Source organism: Lactuca virosa, chromosome 5, assembly GCF_052849685.1.
Source record: "Lactuca virosa cultivar CGN04683 chromosome 5, Lactuca_virosa_CGN04683_v6, whole genome shotgun sequence".
Classification (NCBI taxonomy): Eukaryota; Viridiplantae; Streptophyta; class Magnoliopsida; order Asterales; family Asteraceae; genus Lactuca; species Lactuca virosa.
Genome location: NC_136430.1, coordinates 210,932,431 through 210,945,953, shown reverse-complemented (window position 1 = coordinate 210,945,953; position 13,523 = coordinate 210,932,431). Strand labels below are relative to the sequence as shown.

General features: G+C 34.6%; 1 long non-coding RNA gene across 1 annotated transcript; it reads left to right on the top strand.

Annotated features, from left to right (window-relative positions):
- Positions 1-11,689: 11,689 nt before the first annotated feature.
- LOC145114874 (uncharacterized) lies at positions 11,690-12,376 on the top strand. The gene is made up of 3 exons (XR_013711300.1): positions 11,690-11,762; positions 11,848-11,979; positions 12,260-12,376. It is a non-coding gene; the product is annotated as an uncharacterized LOC145114874 (long non-coding RNA).
- Positions 12,377-13,523: the final 1,147 nt, after the last annotated feature.

Genomic DNA, 13,523 nt, shown 5'->3' with positions numbered 1-13,523 from the left:
AGAAGCTTGAAAGGGTGATTAAGGTCCAAAAACACTAGTGTGTTTTTGGTGTTCTTGGTGAAATGAAGAACACTTGATCATCTAACCAAGTCTGACTTTGATTGAAGTGAATGGTTTGTAAAAGATAGAAATTTCGGGTTGTCACACTCATTGACGCCAAAGAAATCCCACCTATCATGTATGTGAGTTCTCTATCCATCCTGTGACGTGCTCTCGTATTCTCCACTTGTAATGGATATTGCCCCTCTACCGTCTCATCAACATCAACCAACACCATCCACCTCAAAATACTCATATACCTCAAATATCGCTTCAAAATACTCATATACCTCAAACTTTAGGAATCTACTAAACAACTGGAGGAAAGCATGATCTTGTGTTTCTTTCTCGATGTAAAGATGGCATGAAATCCAAAATTATACAAGACTACATTCTCACTAAATGCCTTTCAGTTTGAAAGTAATACACAGTGCTATCAGATTATTCACTCCTAGATGGAAGCGATAGGTAGTGAATAATTCGATGCAAGACTCCTTGTAGGTCGGTTCATAAAGGTGAAATAATCTTGACCATCCTCGATAACAAATAGGGTATCCATATCCGGGTGGTAGTATTCAACCAAATTCTATTCTAATTTTTCGAAGATTCCTACTCGTTCTTCCATTACTAAATCTAGATCATAGTGTAATATGACTCACTTAACGCAAATATTTTTCATATATTGCCTTTGGTCTAAATTTGTGAAACGAATCCAATTGGTTGCAGAGACTTCTTGTTGCTATTGTTAGCCTCTCAATTTGGTTGCAACCCATGACATTTTTCTCTAGAAAATAACAAAATCTTTTAAGGTAAGGAAAAGCTAGAAAATACATAACTAGACAAAAATCACGACACTATTGTTCATCAGTTGGGATGTAATTGGAGAATATTCAAGCATCGCGACATGTTGTTAAATGACCTCGGTGTGATTGGCGCACAATTAGTTTTGAAAAATCAAATTTCCACTTGAATAAGCTTGATATAACTAATTTTTTGCGATAGGGTTTTAATATACCAGTTTACGAGTGTAAAAGAATAAACCAATTGCACATGCAAGCATTAATCATGGAAAAACTGTGTGAAATTGTAAACCCTATATGTTTTCATCAAATACTAACAATGCAAAGATTTATACTCTGAATTCTACTGAAGCAGTTACTATAGAGGTATCAGAAACATACCTTGGTGTTGAAAGTGCAAGAAATTCCTAAAAACTTGGTGAATTTTTGAAAAATCATCGGAGGTGTGTTGTGTGAGGTGAAAAGTGAAAAAGTGAAGAGATTAGGGTTGAAAACCCAGTTCTATGTTTTTTGAGCTGAGACTAAATTTCTCACGACTAGATTTTGATTTTTGGGACTTAAACCTTGTTAGAAGTTTGGGGCTTCATGTTGCATTTTAAATGTTCTCGACACCATTTTTCTCAGTACCCAAAAAATTATAAGTTTTGATTTTTTTAATTCTAGGTTTAATCTAGACTAGTTGTTTAAATGTGTGTGAAATGCTAAAAACAACTAACTAAGAAATAAATGCAAAAATAAAAACCAAAAAAATTTTGGTTACCTCTCGCAAGTGCATCCTTTTGGATTAATTAGCTTGACTCTATTATGTACTTAGTTTGTTTCAAATCTGTCAAGGGATATGTCATCTTCACCTTCTCTTGGATTATCTTCTGTGATTTGTTCCTTATAACGTTTAACTTTGTGACCATTTACCTTGAAACTATCTCTTGTTTTTCCAAATGATTCGTCTCCTACGTAAGGGAATACATGCTATATAACATATTCTTATGTCTATCGTGATTTTATTTTTACTGAAAATAGTTTTAGTCTAGAGTTTATAAGAGCACTTTTCTCCCGCAACAAATTCCTTTTTAACCTTCATTTTTGAATCATGTCTTATCTTTGTAAATCATAAAGTTCTATATGCATTGTTTCTTAATTCTTCTTACTTATTCTTTTGCAATAATCTATCAGCTCCACTATCCGAAATTTCCAAGTTGCAATTCTTTAATGCCCAATATGCTTTATGCTCTATTTCTATTAGGAGATGACACGCCTTTCTAAATATTGGTTTCTTCAAAGAGGTACTAAATTACCATTTTCCATATTGGTTTCTTGAAAGAGGTACTAAATTCCCATTATCCATCATCTAATTTTTCCGACCATTCTCTTTGATTTGATCACACTGAACTTTCTAAGATCCTTTTAAGAGCTAGATTTGTGATTTCTGTCTACCAGCTTATTTGAGGATGATAAGGCATTGAGGTTCAATGGTGAACACCATATCTTTGTAGAACTTTGCTCACGAGGTCGATGCAAATATGATTCCCTCTATCACTGATTAAATATCTTGGTACTTCAAAACGTGAAAATAACTTCTTCGGGAATTCTACCACTATATAAGAATCATTTATTTGTAACGCTTGAGCTTCTTCTCATTTGGATACATAGTCCACTACAACCGAGATGTATTTATTACCTATTAAATATGGGAATGGACCCATAAAATATATTCCCCATACATCAAAAACTTCATAGATTTGAATACCTCGTTAAGACATTTTGTTCCTTGCAGAGATCTTTCCTGATCATTGGAAAATGCTGCACCATTTTCGATTGAGCATCATTGAAGATACTTGGCCAATATAATCCTGCTTCTAACACTTTCCTAGTTGTGCAACCAAGCCCATGGTGTCCTCCTTTGTGCTCACCGGTGACAATGTGTTAAGATATCTTGAATTTTTTTTCCAATAACACATCTTCCAATTATCCCATCAGCGTAATTTTTGAACAGATATAGGTCATCCCATATATAATACTTCAAATCAAAAAAAAATTCTTCTTTTTCTTATTAGAAATGTATTTTAACAAAACTCATGGTACCAGGTAGTTTAATATATCTGAATACCATGCAGTTTGAATGCTTATTGCCACAAAATATTCGTCTGGGAATCTATCATTTATTTCTACTTCATCTAAGTCTTCGAAGTTAGGATTCTCCAAACGTGATAAATGAACTGCTGCTACATTTTCTAATCTCTTCGTATCATGGATTTCAATAATGAATTCTTGCAGTAGCAATATCCATCTAATAAGTCTTGGTTTCGAGTCATTTTTACTAGCGGAAAACTTCAATGTGGCATGGTCAGTAAAATTGATTGTTTTAAATAAAACTAGGTAGGAAAAAATGTATCAAAGGAAAATACTATAGCTAACAATTATTTATTAGTTGTAATGTAATTCTCAAGAGCGGGGTTTAAAGTTTTGGTAGCATGGTATATTGGCTTATAACATTTTTTGATTCGTTGTCCTAAAATTGCTCCTACAACACAATCACTTGCATCACACATTAATTTAAAAGGTAAATTCCAATATGGGGAAACTACAATTAGGGAAGAAGCTAGCATGTCTTTTAATGCATCGAATATAGTTAAACATTCATCGTAAAATTTGAATTTATCATGTTTTAACAAAAGTTGTGTTAAAGGACGAGTGATCTTCGAAAAATCTTTTATAAATCTCCTCTAAAATCCTTCATGTCCTATAAAACATCTTACCTTTCATGATAGTTGGGGATGGTCATATTACATTGGTTTTAATCCTTTGCTTTGTCCACTTTAATCCCTAGTTTAGAAACCATGTGCCCTAGGACGATTCCTTCTTTTACCATAACATGACATTTTTTCCAATTAAGCACTAAGTTTGTCACACCCCCCGCCGCCGGAAGAAACATCGAGGTGCGCGACGTAAATCAGTGATCACAGTTATTGAACATACATTGAAGAGTACAAATAAAATCTTTTATTATTACAGAAATAGAAATTACATTGACAATAACTATTGCTAAATCGTGGCACATGCCTAACAATCCAGCGTTTACAAATGTATGATAAAAATAACGGAGGGTCTTCTGTACGAACACTTCTGACCTTATAAATAACCTAAGAATACATGCATTAAGATACACCAACAAATTTGTTAGTGAGTTCTACAGGTTTTGATACAAAGTAATTTTATACTAAAAGATGTTTTATAAAATTTATTTGGTTGACCAGCTTTTATAAATACGTACTTTTCTATCAAAAGTATAAAATAACTGAGTTATAAGAGTATATTTAGACTAATTTAGAAATACCGTTTGCTCAAATCCAAAGATACACCATTTGATAAATATGTAAGTAAATCAAACTTATATCAAATTTTTATGGTTCCCATGACCACAATGCTTTTTATATAAGGATGTTGAATACCAATTTATATAAAATAAAGTCATATCACACTTTGCGAAAACATAAAATAGCCAAATTTACTCTTGAAACCTTGTACAAGCATTTGTATAAATTATATGTAAAACTCATAAGTTTCGAATTTATAAACTTTGTAAATTTGTCTCGGGGTATTAATTAAGTGTTATCTTACTTAATTTGGAAGTCGACACTTAACCAGTGGGGCAAACTCCTCCTACATAAATATTGTGTTTTCGTATAAAAACAACGGGTTTATAAAAATAATTTATTAAATGTAAGTTAATAAACCTTAACCAATCATGTCATGTTGTAAATTAAGTGTTATATGACTTAGTTTCTGGTATTGACACTTATCGTTTTAAGTCACAAACTATCCCACTAAATACAGTCTCTTCCAACTAGTATGAGTGAGCAAAGACCCCTTATAAACCTAATGCAAATTTTTTACGGTAACAAAACAACCGACACTATAAACGTTCTTACCCCGTAAGAACACAAGAAATGGAAGTATCTGGATCATTACTAGCGCGTTACATAGTCGCGTAGTAACAACGAAAGAAACACTTGACACCTATTAGTCTCGTCAGACTAAGTTCTAGCTAGCAACCACAGACGGAGATTATCGGCTAGCATAAATCTTTTCGCACATAATAGATCTACACCAAAGTTCTTTATTATAAATCTATGATGTGTGCATAGATTTACACTACAAATCCATCTAGGATTAACGTTTATAACTTAGAGGATTTTGAATAAGACAATCGGCTTTAGTGTACACAACAACATAGCCCATAGCTTAGGAAATGATCCTAGCTCATAAAGCTTTTAGAAACAAGCATAGCTCACATAGAGTGTCTTGTAGGTGTGATGGAACCTAACAATACGTCTAGGAATCCTAATCCTAAACTCTCCGATATAAGACTTTAGAATACTTATAATTCTTTGGTGTTTAGGAATGATTTTTATTTAAGTCTTTTAGTATTTCAGATTCGTAAGACTTAATATATTTTCAAATCCTATTGTTTGTCATGACGAAATTCGGGCAGCCTAACGACTATTTTTATAATATTTTCCAGTTTCCAACCAACGTGAAAACCAACAATTTACATAATATTCGATAAGTTGCATAATTGATACGATGTATAATTCATTAGGGAACAATCCTTAAAATTCGGGAATCAATTATGTTATCATATATGACGAATTTCGTATTACAACTAAAATGATATATATTTTTATAATAGTTATAAAAATAAAATATATCGTTTATTTAGAAATCATTTCTACATGATGATCAAGAGTATAATAATAATAATAATAATAATAATAATAATAATAATAATAATAATAATAATAATAATGTCACACCCCCAAACCAGAACGGCGGAAACGTTCGGGGCCGGAGGACGTCATGTACAGTATCATAACAATGCACAATAGTAAAACAAGCAACAACATCATCCATTGCATTAATAATTAAATTTAATACAAGTGTGTTCTGTGTGTAGTTTGAAATACACCAAAATATGAATCAAAATAGAAGACGATTCTTGAACATGCTCCGTCTTCTCAAAACCTGGTCATCGGTACCTGTCTACTGGTGACCTGAGAATACAAGTTATTTTGAAAGAGTAGATCAACATTAAAGCTGGTGAGTTCATAAGTATTTTAGTGTCAAATGTTTGTATAAGTTTGAAGAAAATGTTTGTAAGTGTTTGATGTAAACTTTGTAAGTATTTGATGTAAAGTTTGTAAGTGTTTGATGTAAATGTTTGTATTCTTCCTAGAAAATCTTATATTTTCTACTAAAAAGGAGTGTAGCCTTCTCCCAAGACCCAACTGTTTTGTATGTTTGTTCTTTTGTAAAAGTGAGTGTTTTTCCCCAAGTATATGACTATCTTTAGAAAATAGTTTACATTACCGTTTATGTGAGAAGATCACTATATGAATGTAATGGGAAAATGACGATGTACTATAGTATTGTATAAAGTAACTACAGATGTACTAACTACCTTAAACCAATTGTTTAATTAAGGTAAAATGTGATGAGATTATAACCATACTTGATTGACTAGTAAACACGACGTTCAAAGCGTCGCAATGGTATGACATTCGTCACCCGTAGACCTGCTGATCTCACTGTAGCTAGCAGCAAGGTGTAGGATGGTCAATCCCGTATAGATCTATACACAAATTCACGCTCTCCCTCCAGGAGACTCTGGTAACAAACCGTGACACAGTAGTATATTGCCATGCCATGAAGTAGTGGCTCACATTAATGTTATATTGTTCTTGTATTAGTGTAGTATGTTCCTTCTATTCTAGTGTATAGTATGTTCCTTATGTTCGAGTGTATAGTATGTTTGAACTGACTCATGTATGAATTGACTCTTGTAAGTTTCATTGTTCTAGAAATAGTGAGTAGTAATCCTCTACACTATACCTATTATCGTTTACTAGTACTGTTGTTTGAATGACTGATCATGTTTGTACACCTTTGCTACCCAAATGTATTGAACTGATTGGAAGAACTTTTATATCTACATACATATACATAATATATAACTAAGATTTAAACGACACTCGGACAAACAACCGATACCCTAAGTCCACAACCAAACAAGGATTAGGAAATAAAGCGAGTTATCAGTCGTAAGCCTTTTCAACCTTATTTATATAACTATATCTATATAGACATGATTTTGACAATATATAAGTTTAAAAGAGTTTTGTAAAACGAGAAAGAGTTTATCATATAAAATAGTTTTAACCATTTGAATGGTTATTGATGATTGATGTCAGTTTATAAAATGATTTGAAACAGTTTGTTTGATAACATAGTTTTGAAGTATAAGAAATCCTCTTGTTTGATAGTTATAAATCACATGTGATTGATACTATAACTATATTGTTTTCTACTTGTATTCCCCCCCCCCCCATAAAAGCATTTAAAATCATTTAAAAGATAAGTTTAGGGGTATGAAATCACCTGTAGTGAGTGATTCGAATGTAAGATCGATATAGGATGCTAAGTATGCCAAGTGAAGTCTCGAGCACAAACGGATCCTATTAAGCATATAATGACACATATATGTATATAATTAGTGTATATAACAACTAATCATGTAAGGGAACAACCTTAGGTGCTAGGAAACACTTGGAATGAAGTGTTACAATCATATATGATTGTATGAAAGGGTGTTTACGGCCACACAAGGATGTGTTCATGATAGAAGAGTGTTCACGGCTATACATGAAGTGTTTACGGCCAAGGAGTTTACGGCCATCGGTTGAAGGGTTCACGGCCACATATGATCTTATGAAGGGTTTACGGCCCAATGAAAGGTTTACGGACGTAAACTCTTGAAGATCAAGCATAAAGTGGTTGTTTCTTGGTTTCCCAAAACTTCTGCTTGTTGTCGGTGGCTTTTGATGGTTCTTGGATGGCAAGGGTTGTTGTAGTTGTCAGTGTACGGACTCCGTGATCAATGAGCCGCTGTGCCAATCGCTTGGCACTCTCGAAGGTAGTGGGGTTTGAAGCTAAGACATTCCCCTGGAATGGGGGCACCAGCCCCGAGATATACCTCTCGACTTTCTTTCCCTCAGTAGGGACCATTCCCGGACATAGAGTCACTAGATCGCTGAACCTGGCGGTGTAGGCAACTATGTCGGACCCCTTCATGGTTAGGCTCCAGAGTTCTTGTTCAAGTTTCTGAACCTCACTCCTCGATCAGTACTCCTCAATCATGAGCTCCTTCAGAGCTTCCCAACCCATATCATTAGCCACTATTAGGGTTAGTGACTTGACATGGCTATTCCACCATATCAGGGTTCTATCCGCGAAGGTGCAGGCAACAAATTTAACTTTGCTCTCTTCCGGACAGGAGCAGATCTCGAAGATTGACTCAGTCTTTTCAAACCATTGTGAGAGGGCAATGATTCCTCCAGTCCCGTTAAAGGTCATGGGCTTGCAGTTGGTGAAGTCCTTATACGAGCACTCTCTAGAGCGCACTGGAGCATCACTTTGAGTGGAATGCACAATTGTTCCACTCCGGCTAGTACCGGTGGTGTTGAATCACTACAAGAAAAAGACCCTTTTACGACACGCAAACCACGACACTCACTGATTTATGTTACGCAAAAGAGAGTGACATTAAAAAAGTGTCATCTCTTTAAAAAATTTAAAGATTTAGGTCACGCATTATTGCGTCCCCTTAAATTAGTGTCGTAATAAAAAAATAGAAACACGGAGGGCGCTGTATCTTAAATGCGCGTCCTCTGTAAGTGTCGCTTTATAATTTTAATGAACGCGCATTTAGTAGATACGGGGGAAAATGAAATCCCCAAATTTTTGAAAACCCGCCTTCTTCTTTTCTACCTTCTTTCTATCTTTCATCTTCCAATCGATTCTCCCTTCTCCCTCCTTCTCCCTCTTCACTGGTCCGCTACTCCCGCCTTACTTGTTAATCGTCTCATCAGATCTATGTTCTAGTGTCACTCTGAAGATCAAGAAATTTCATGCCCTAGTCTCCCTCTGAGACAGAGACGAAAAGAAAAGAAACATGAAGAATGCACCTATCATTTTTACGACTTATGAAAAATAGTATTTGTGTGTCATCGACATCCTCACACTGAGTCGATTGGCGATTGCAACGCCCCTCGATTGTAGTGTCGATCGGGAACTACTACTCCTCCACCACGCCATGATGATTGAGATCTCTTCGTCAATCAGAGCTACCAGTTCGACCACCCCTAATCGACCACCCCTAGTCAACCAGATGAAGATTGTCGAGGATGTGAAGGGAGTAACCAAGGAAACCCTAAATTCCTCACGTATTTTTCATCATGTTATAACAAACAGATTCTTCAGGTTTTCAGATCTTCTAATCACTCTTCTACAAAGGTATCGATCTTTAAGAATTCAATATTAGGTTATTAGCATATTTTTAATGGAATATAATTAACTTGAATCAAATTTTTATGTCTTTTATCTTTATTTTTTTCTTTTCCCCAAAATTTTAATTTCATCAGGTTCATATGTATCTTGTTGGACGTACGCTATGGAATGAAGTAGAGAAATCACCATCAGGGGAACGTATGACTTTCTCTTTCTTGCATTTGGTCCTTACTATGAGAAAAGTTCTTAGTCCAATTATGCAATTTGATGCACATGTTACTTTGTTGAGACTGTTAAAGATACTTATAGAACTGTAAGGTATGTTGCTACAAACTTTTCTTTTTTAACAACTATAAATAAATAAACAAGGTGTTTGTTTCTTACACCCTTTTCTCCTATGTATAAGGTGTTTGTATATGAAATAATGAAAGTGATAGAATATTTTTTCCATGTACAGTGTGAGTGTGGAAGGGAAAAGTTCCTTAGATCCTGTAGGCCTGATCACCAACTTCCATTACTTGACACCAAACCTATAGGACCATCCACAAGCAATAGCATTCGGGATACATCTAATACAGTTGGTAGTAGGGTATTTCTCACCTAACTGTACTAAACGGTTTTTTGCTGAGATCTATAGGGTTGCAGTTGACAAGAATATTGCTGTCTATAGAAATCCTAGGAGAGGTATGATTATGTAGCATGGGTAATAAACATGTATTTTAATGTCTCACTTAGTTATATTTATGTCAAACAGAATTTACATCAAGCGTTCTACCTTTTAAGTAAATTGTATAATAATTTAATTTATTTTGTCTTATAATTTCAAATTTATTTGGTTACAACATTCTAAAACTTAATTCCGTTTGCATTTCAGGTATCATTCTGATTGGTGAGATAGGAGGTACTACAGAAGAAGATGTTGTAACCCTCACAAAGGTTAGAAGACATCTAATATCAGAAGAATAATATATCTCTACTTATTTCTATGAAAGTAATATAAGTTTCTCATAATTCCAATTATTTTGAATTTGGAAACAGGAAAGTGGGACTGACAATTTAATTTATCGTTGGGTTTATTGCTGGACTTGCTACTCCACCTGGGCGACGCATGGGCCATGCTGGAGGTATTTCTTTGCCAACTGTGACATGACATGTGTGAACAAGCTGTACTGTGTTTGGTTTGGATTGGACAAGGAAAATACAATTCTTTGTCCCACCTAATAAAAATGGGACATGGGCATCTCTCATCTGTGTAAAAGACGAGAATGCCCTTGCAACAACCATAAATAAAGTTAGTTTTTTTGGTGTGTGGGATGATTATTGATTAACTTAATAATTAATGTTGGTTTGAATTGGCAGCCATAGTATCAGGTGGAAAGGGTACAACACAAGAAAAAATCAGAACCCTGAGGGAAGCAGGTGTGACAGTGGTGGAATCACCAGCAAAGATTGGAGCTGCTATACTTGAGGTTTTTAAACAGAGGGGTCTTGTTTGAGTGAAGACCATATATTAAGAAGAACAAGAAGAAACCATTTTCAGTTCAGAATAACGAAGATAAACACCCGGGCGAGTTTATATGGTTGGATTTTAACCTTGTTGAGTATTTTTAGCAATCTTTCTCTTTTTCTTTTTTTTCTTTATGAAGTGAAAGCCAAAGCCAAGTGCCACGGCATATTTTCTTCTTAGTTTTGCAAACTTGAAAAAAGTACAGGGATTTGGAATTGAGATAACTGTTTTTAGATTTTACTTATGTGTCAAAAAATTCCAAAAACTTGACAAGAAATGTCTGATTATTGCTAGTATTAACTACCAGATAATGAACATAACATTGTTTAATCTATATTGGAAATTTTGTAAAATCATCACGCGAATACATATCCAAAAATTGTGAATAATTTTGGATCTCGGATTCAAATATTTGTGAATACGCCTAGTTATTAGTAGTCATATTCTAGAAAATATAAATAAATGAAAAAGATTGTTCAACCTTACAGATGGAGACCGAGGGGCATGAAGTTGTTGAGACTCTGTTTCTTGAGATTCTTGCTGCTGGAGGAAAGGTTTGTAAATTAAAAAGATGATCACTTTTTCTGCATGTAGTTTGTGATTGTTGTAATATAAGTCAACAGAGTTTTGATCTGTGAATGTAATATACGTCAACATACTCTGATGATTATTAAATTTTTATTTGTTCTTTTATAAATTTATAGATGAGTATCAGCATGTCAAGATTTGAATTTTTCTGCCACCGCCCTACTATTGTTGCTTTAATTGATTTGGGCATTGATATGGGCACTACAAGTAGTGGGACAAGTGGTCAAGGGTTTATATTTTTTGAAGTTGCTCTATCAGAGGAAGAGGATGCAACATCAGTGCAAAAAGACAAAGCTGAAGAAAATGAGCTAGCAAAAGCTGATGAAAATGAGCAAGCAAAAGTCAAGGGTTTATTGGGACATGGGAAATCTTGAACTGTATTTTCCATGGCAATGAATATTGACAGTGTCATTGTATATCTTAACAAGGAGGATGGATCTCAACTTGCAACGATTATGCAAGAAAGCTTCATGTTGGGTCTTAAGGTTAGGAACTACCATCCTTCTCTTTATCTTCTTTTTTTTTTTGCACTATTTTGGTACATATCTAAACACTTTATTATATGTACAGGTTCACCCTGCTTCTATATCAGTTGAAGGTACATTAGGAAATTTCAGGCTGTGTGATTGTTCACTAGGTACGGATCATGTTTGGGGATGGATTTTTGATATATGTAATCAAGGAGCTGAATCTCTTATCCAGGTACATTTTTTATAGTTGATGTTATATGTATAAAGGTTTACTGATTATTTACTTTGCCCTCATCTCTCTTTCTTTATATATGTGTATATATATGAGTTCTCATTTGAATCCTACAAATCTACTCGATTCTAACATTATAATAGGAAGAAATGAAAGTGGAATGCTATAATAAACAAATATATGAAAGTATAATGCTATTTCTATCAATTTAACACTCTAATTGATAACAGTAGGTAATAATCAATCTACAAAACACTTATATATTTATTTACATGTACAGGTTATATGTGCTGAGGTTTGAAAGAAGTAGCTGAATAAAGGAGAAAAAAATACGTGTTTCCCTAATTCAAGCTTCCATGTCAATAGTTCTTTTGAGAGGCTTGAATTGGGAGGAATAATTGGGAATCGGTTACTGTGACAATCCGAAATTTTTATCTTATACACTTATTCAAATCAATGAAGGTTAGACTCGTTTTTGCTATTTTCTAGCACTATTTAGAGTCAATTAGAGTGTTTAAAACCTAGTATAATCAAGGTATGAGTCATGGGATGAGTTTTGTGAGTGTAACACCTTGAAAATGAACCAAACACTCCAACATATGGAGTGTGCGGCCACACACTTGTGTGTACGACCACACACTTGTGTGTACGGCCACACACAAGAGTGTGCGGCCACACACCCATCCCAACCGCACACTCTCCTATATATATTCAACACTTGTCATTTTTGAACACTTTTTCACTTCTTCAAGACTAGAACTCGAAATCCTCTCAAGTATCATCCAAATTTTCATCTTGATCTTCATAAAAGTAAGAAATTCTTCCTTTTGATTTGTTGATACACGACCCTAGCTAGCAAAACCCTTTGCTTTGATCCATTAAAACATCCATTTTTAGTCAAGAACACCAAGAACACACACTAGTTTTGGACCTTAATCACCCTTTCAAGCCTCTATAACGTGTATATACTTATCATAACTTGTTATATGCTAAGAAGACTTGATGATATACTAGAAAAACATAATTTTATAATCTTCATAAAGGGTGTGCGGCCGCACACACCATGTGTAGACGCACACACCCTTTTTAGGTCCAAAAAGGACAATGAACTCCATAGAAGGCTAAAGCATGAAGTAAGAAACCTTCCTAGATGAGTCCTAAAGCCTTAAAATACATTTTGGCACATTTCATAGGGAGTGTACGGCCGCACACACATCCTGGCCGCACACCCTCACCGCACACACATAAACCCATGATTTTGTGGCCTTACACTCAAATATAGGGCTATACACCCCTTATGTGCAACCATAGGTGTTGGTAACACTTAATTCTAAGTGTTTGTATGTCCCTAAGGCGTGTCCCTATCACTTTTAGTGGTTATATACATGGAATATATTCATATATGTGTAATTATATGTTAAATAGGATTCGTTTGTGCTCAAGACTCCAATTGACACCCAACAATCCTATATCGATCTTTCATTCGAGTTACTCACTACAGGTGAGTTCATAACCCCATAATCAATCTTTTAAATGATTTTAAA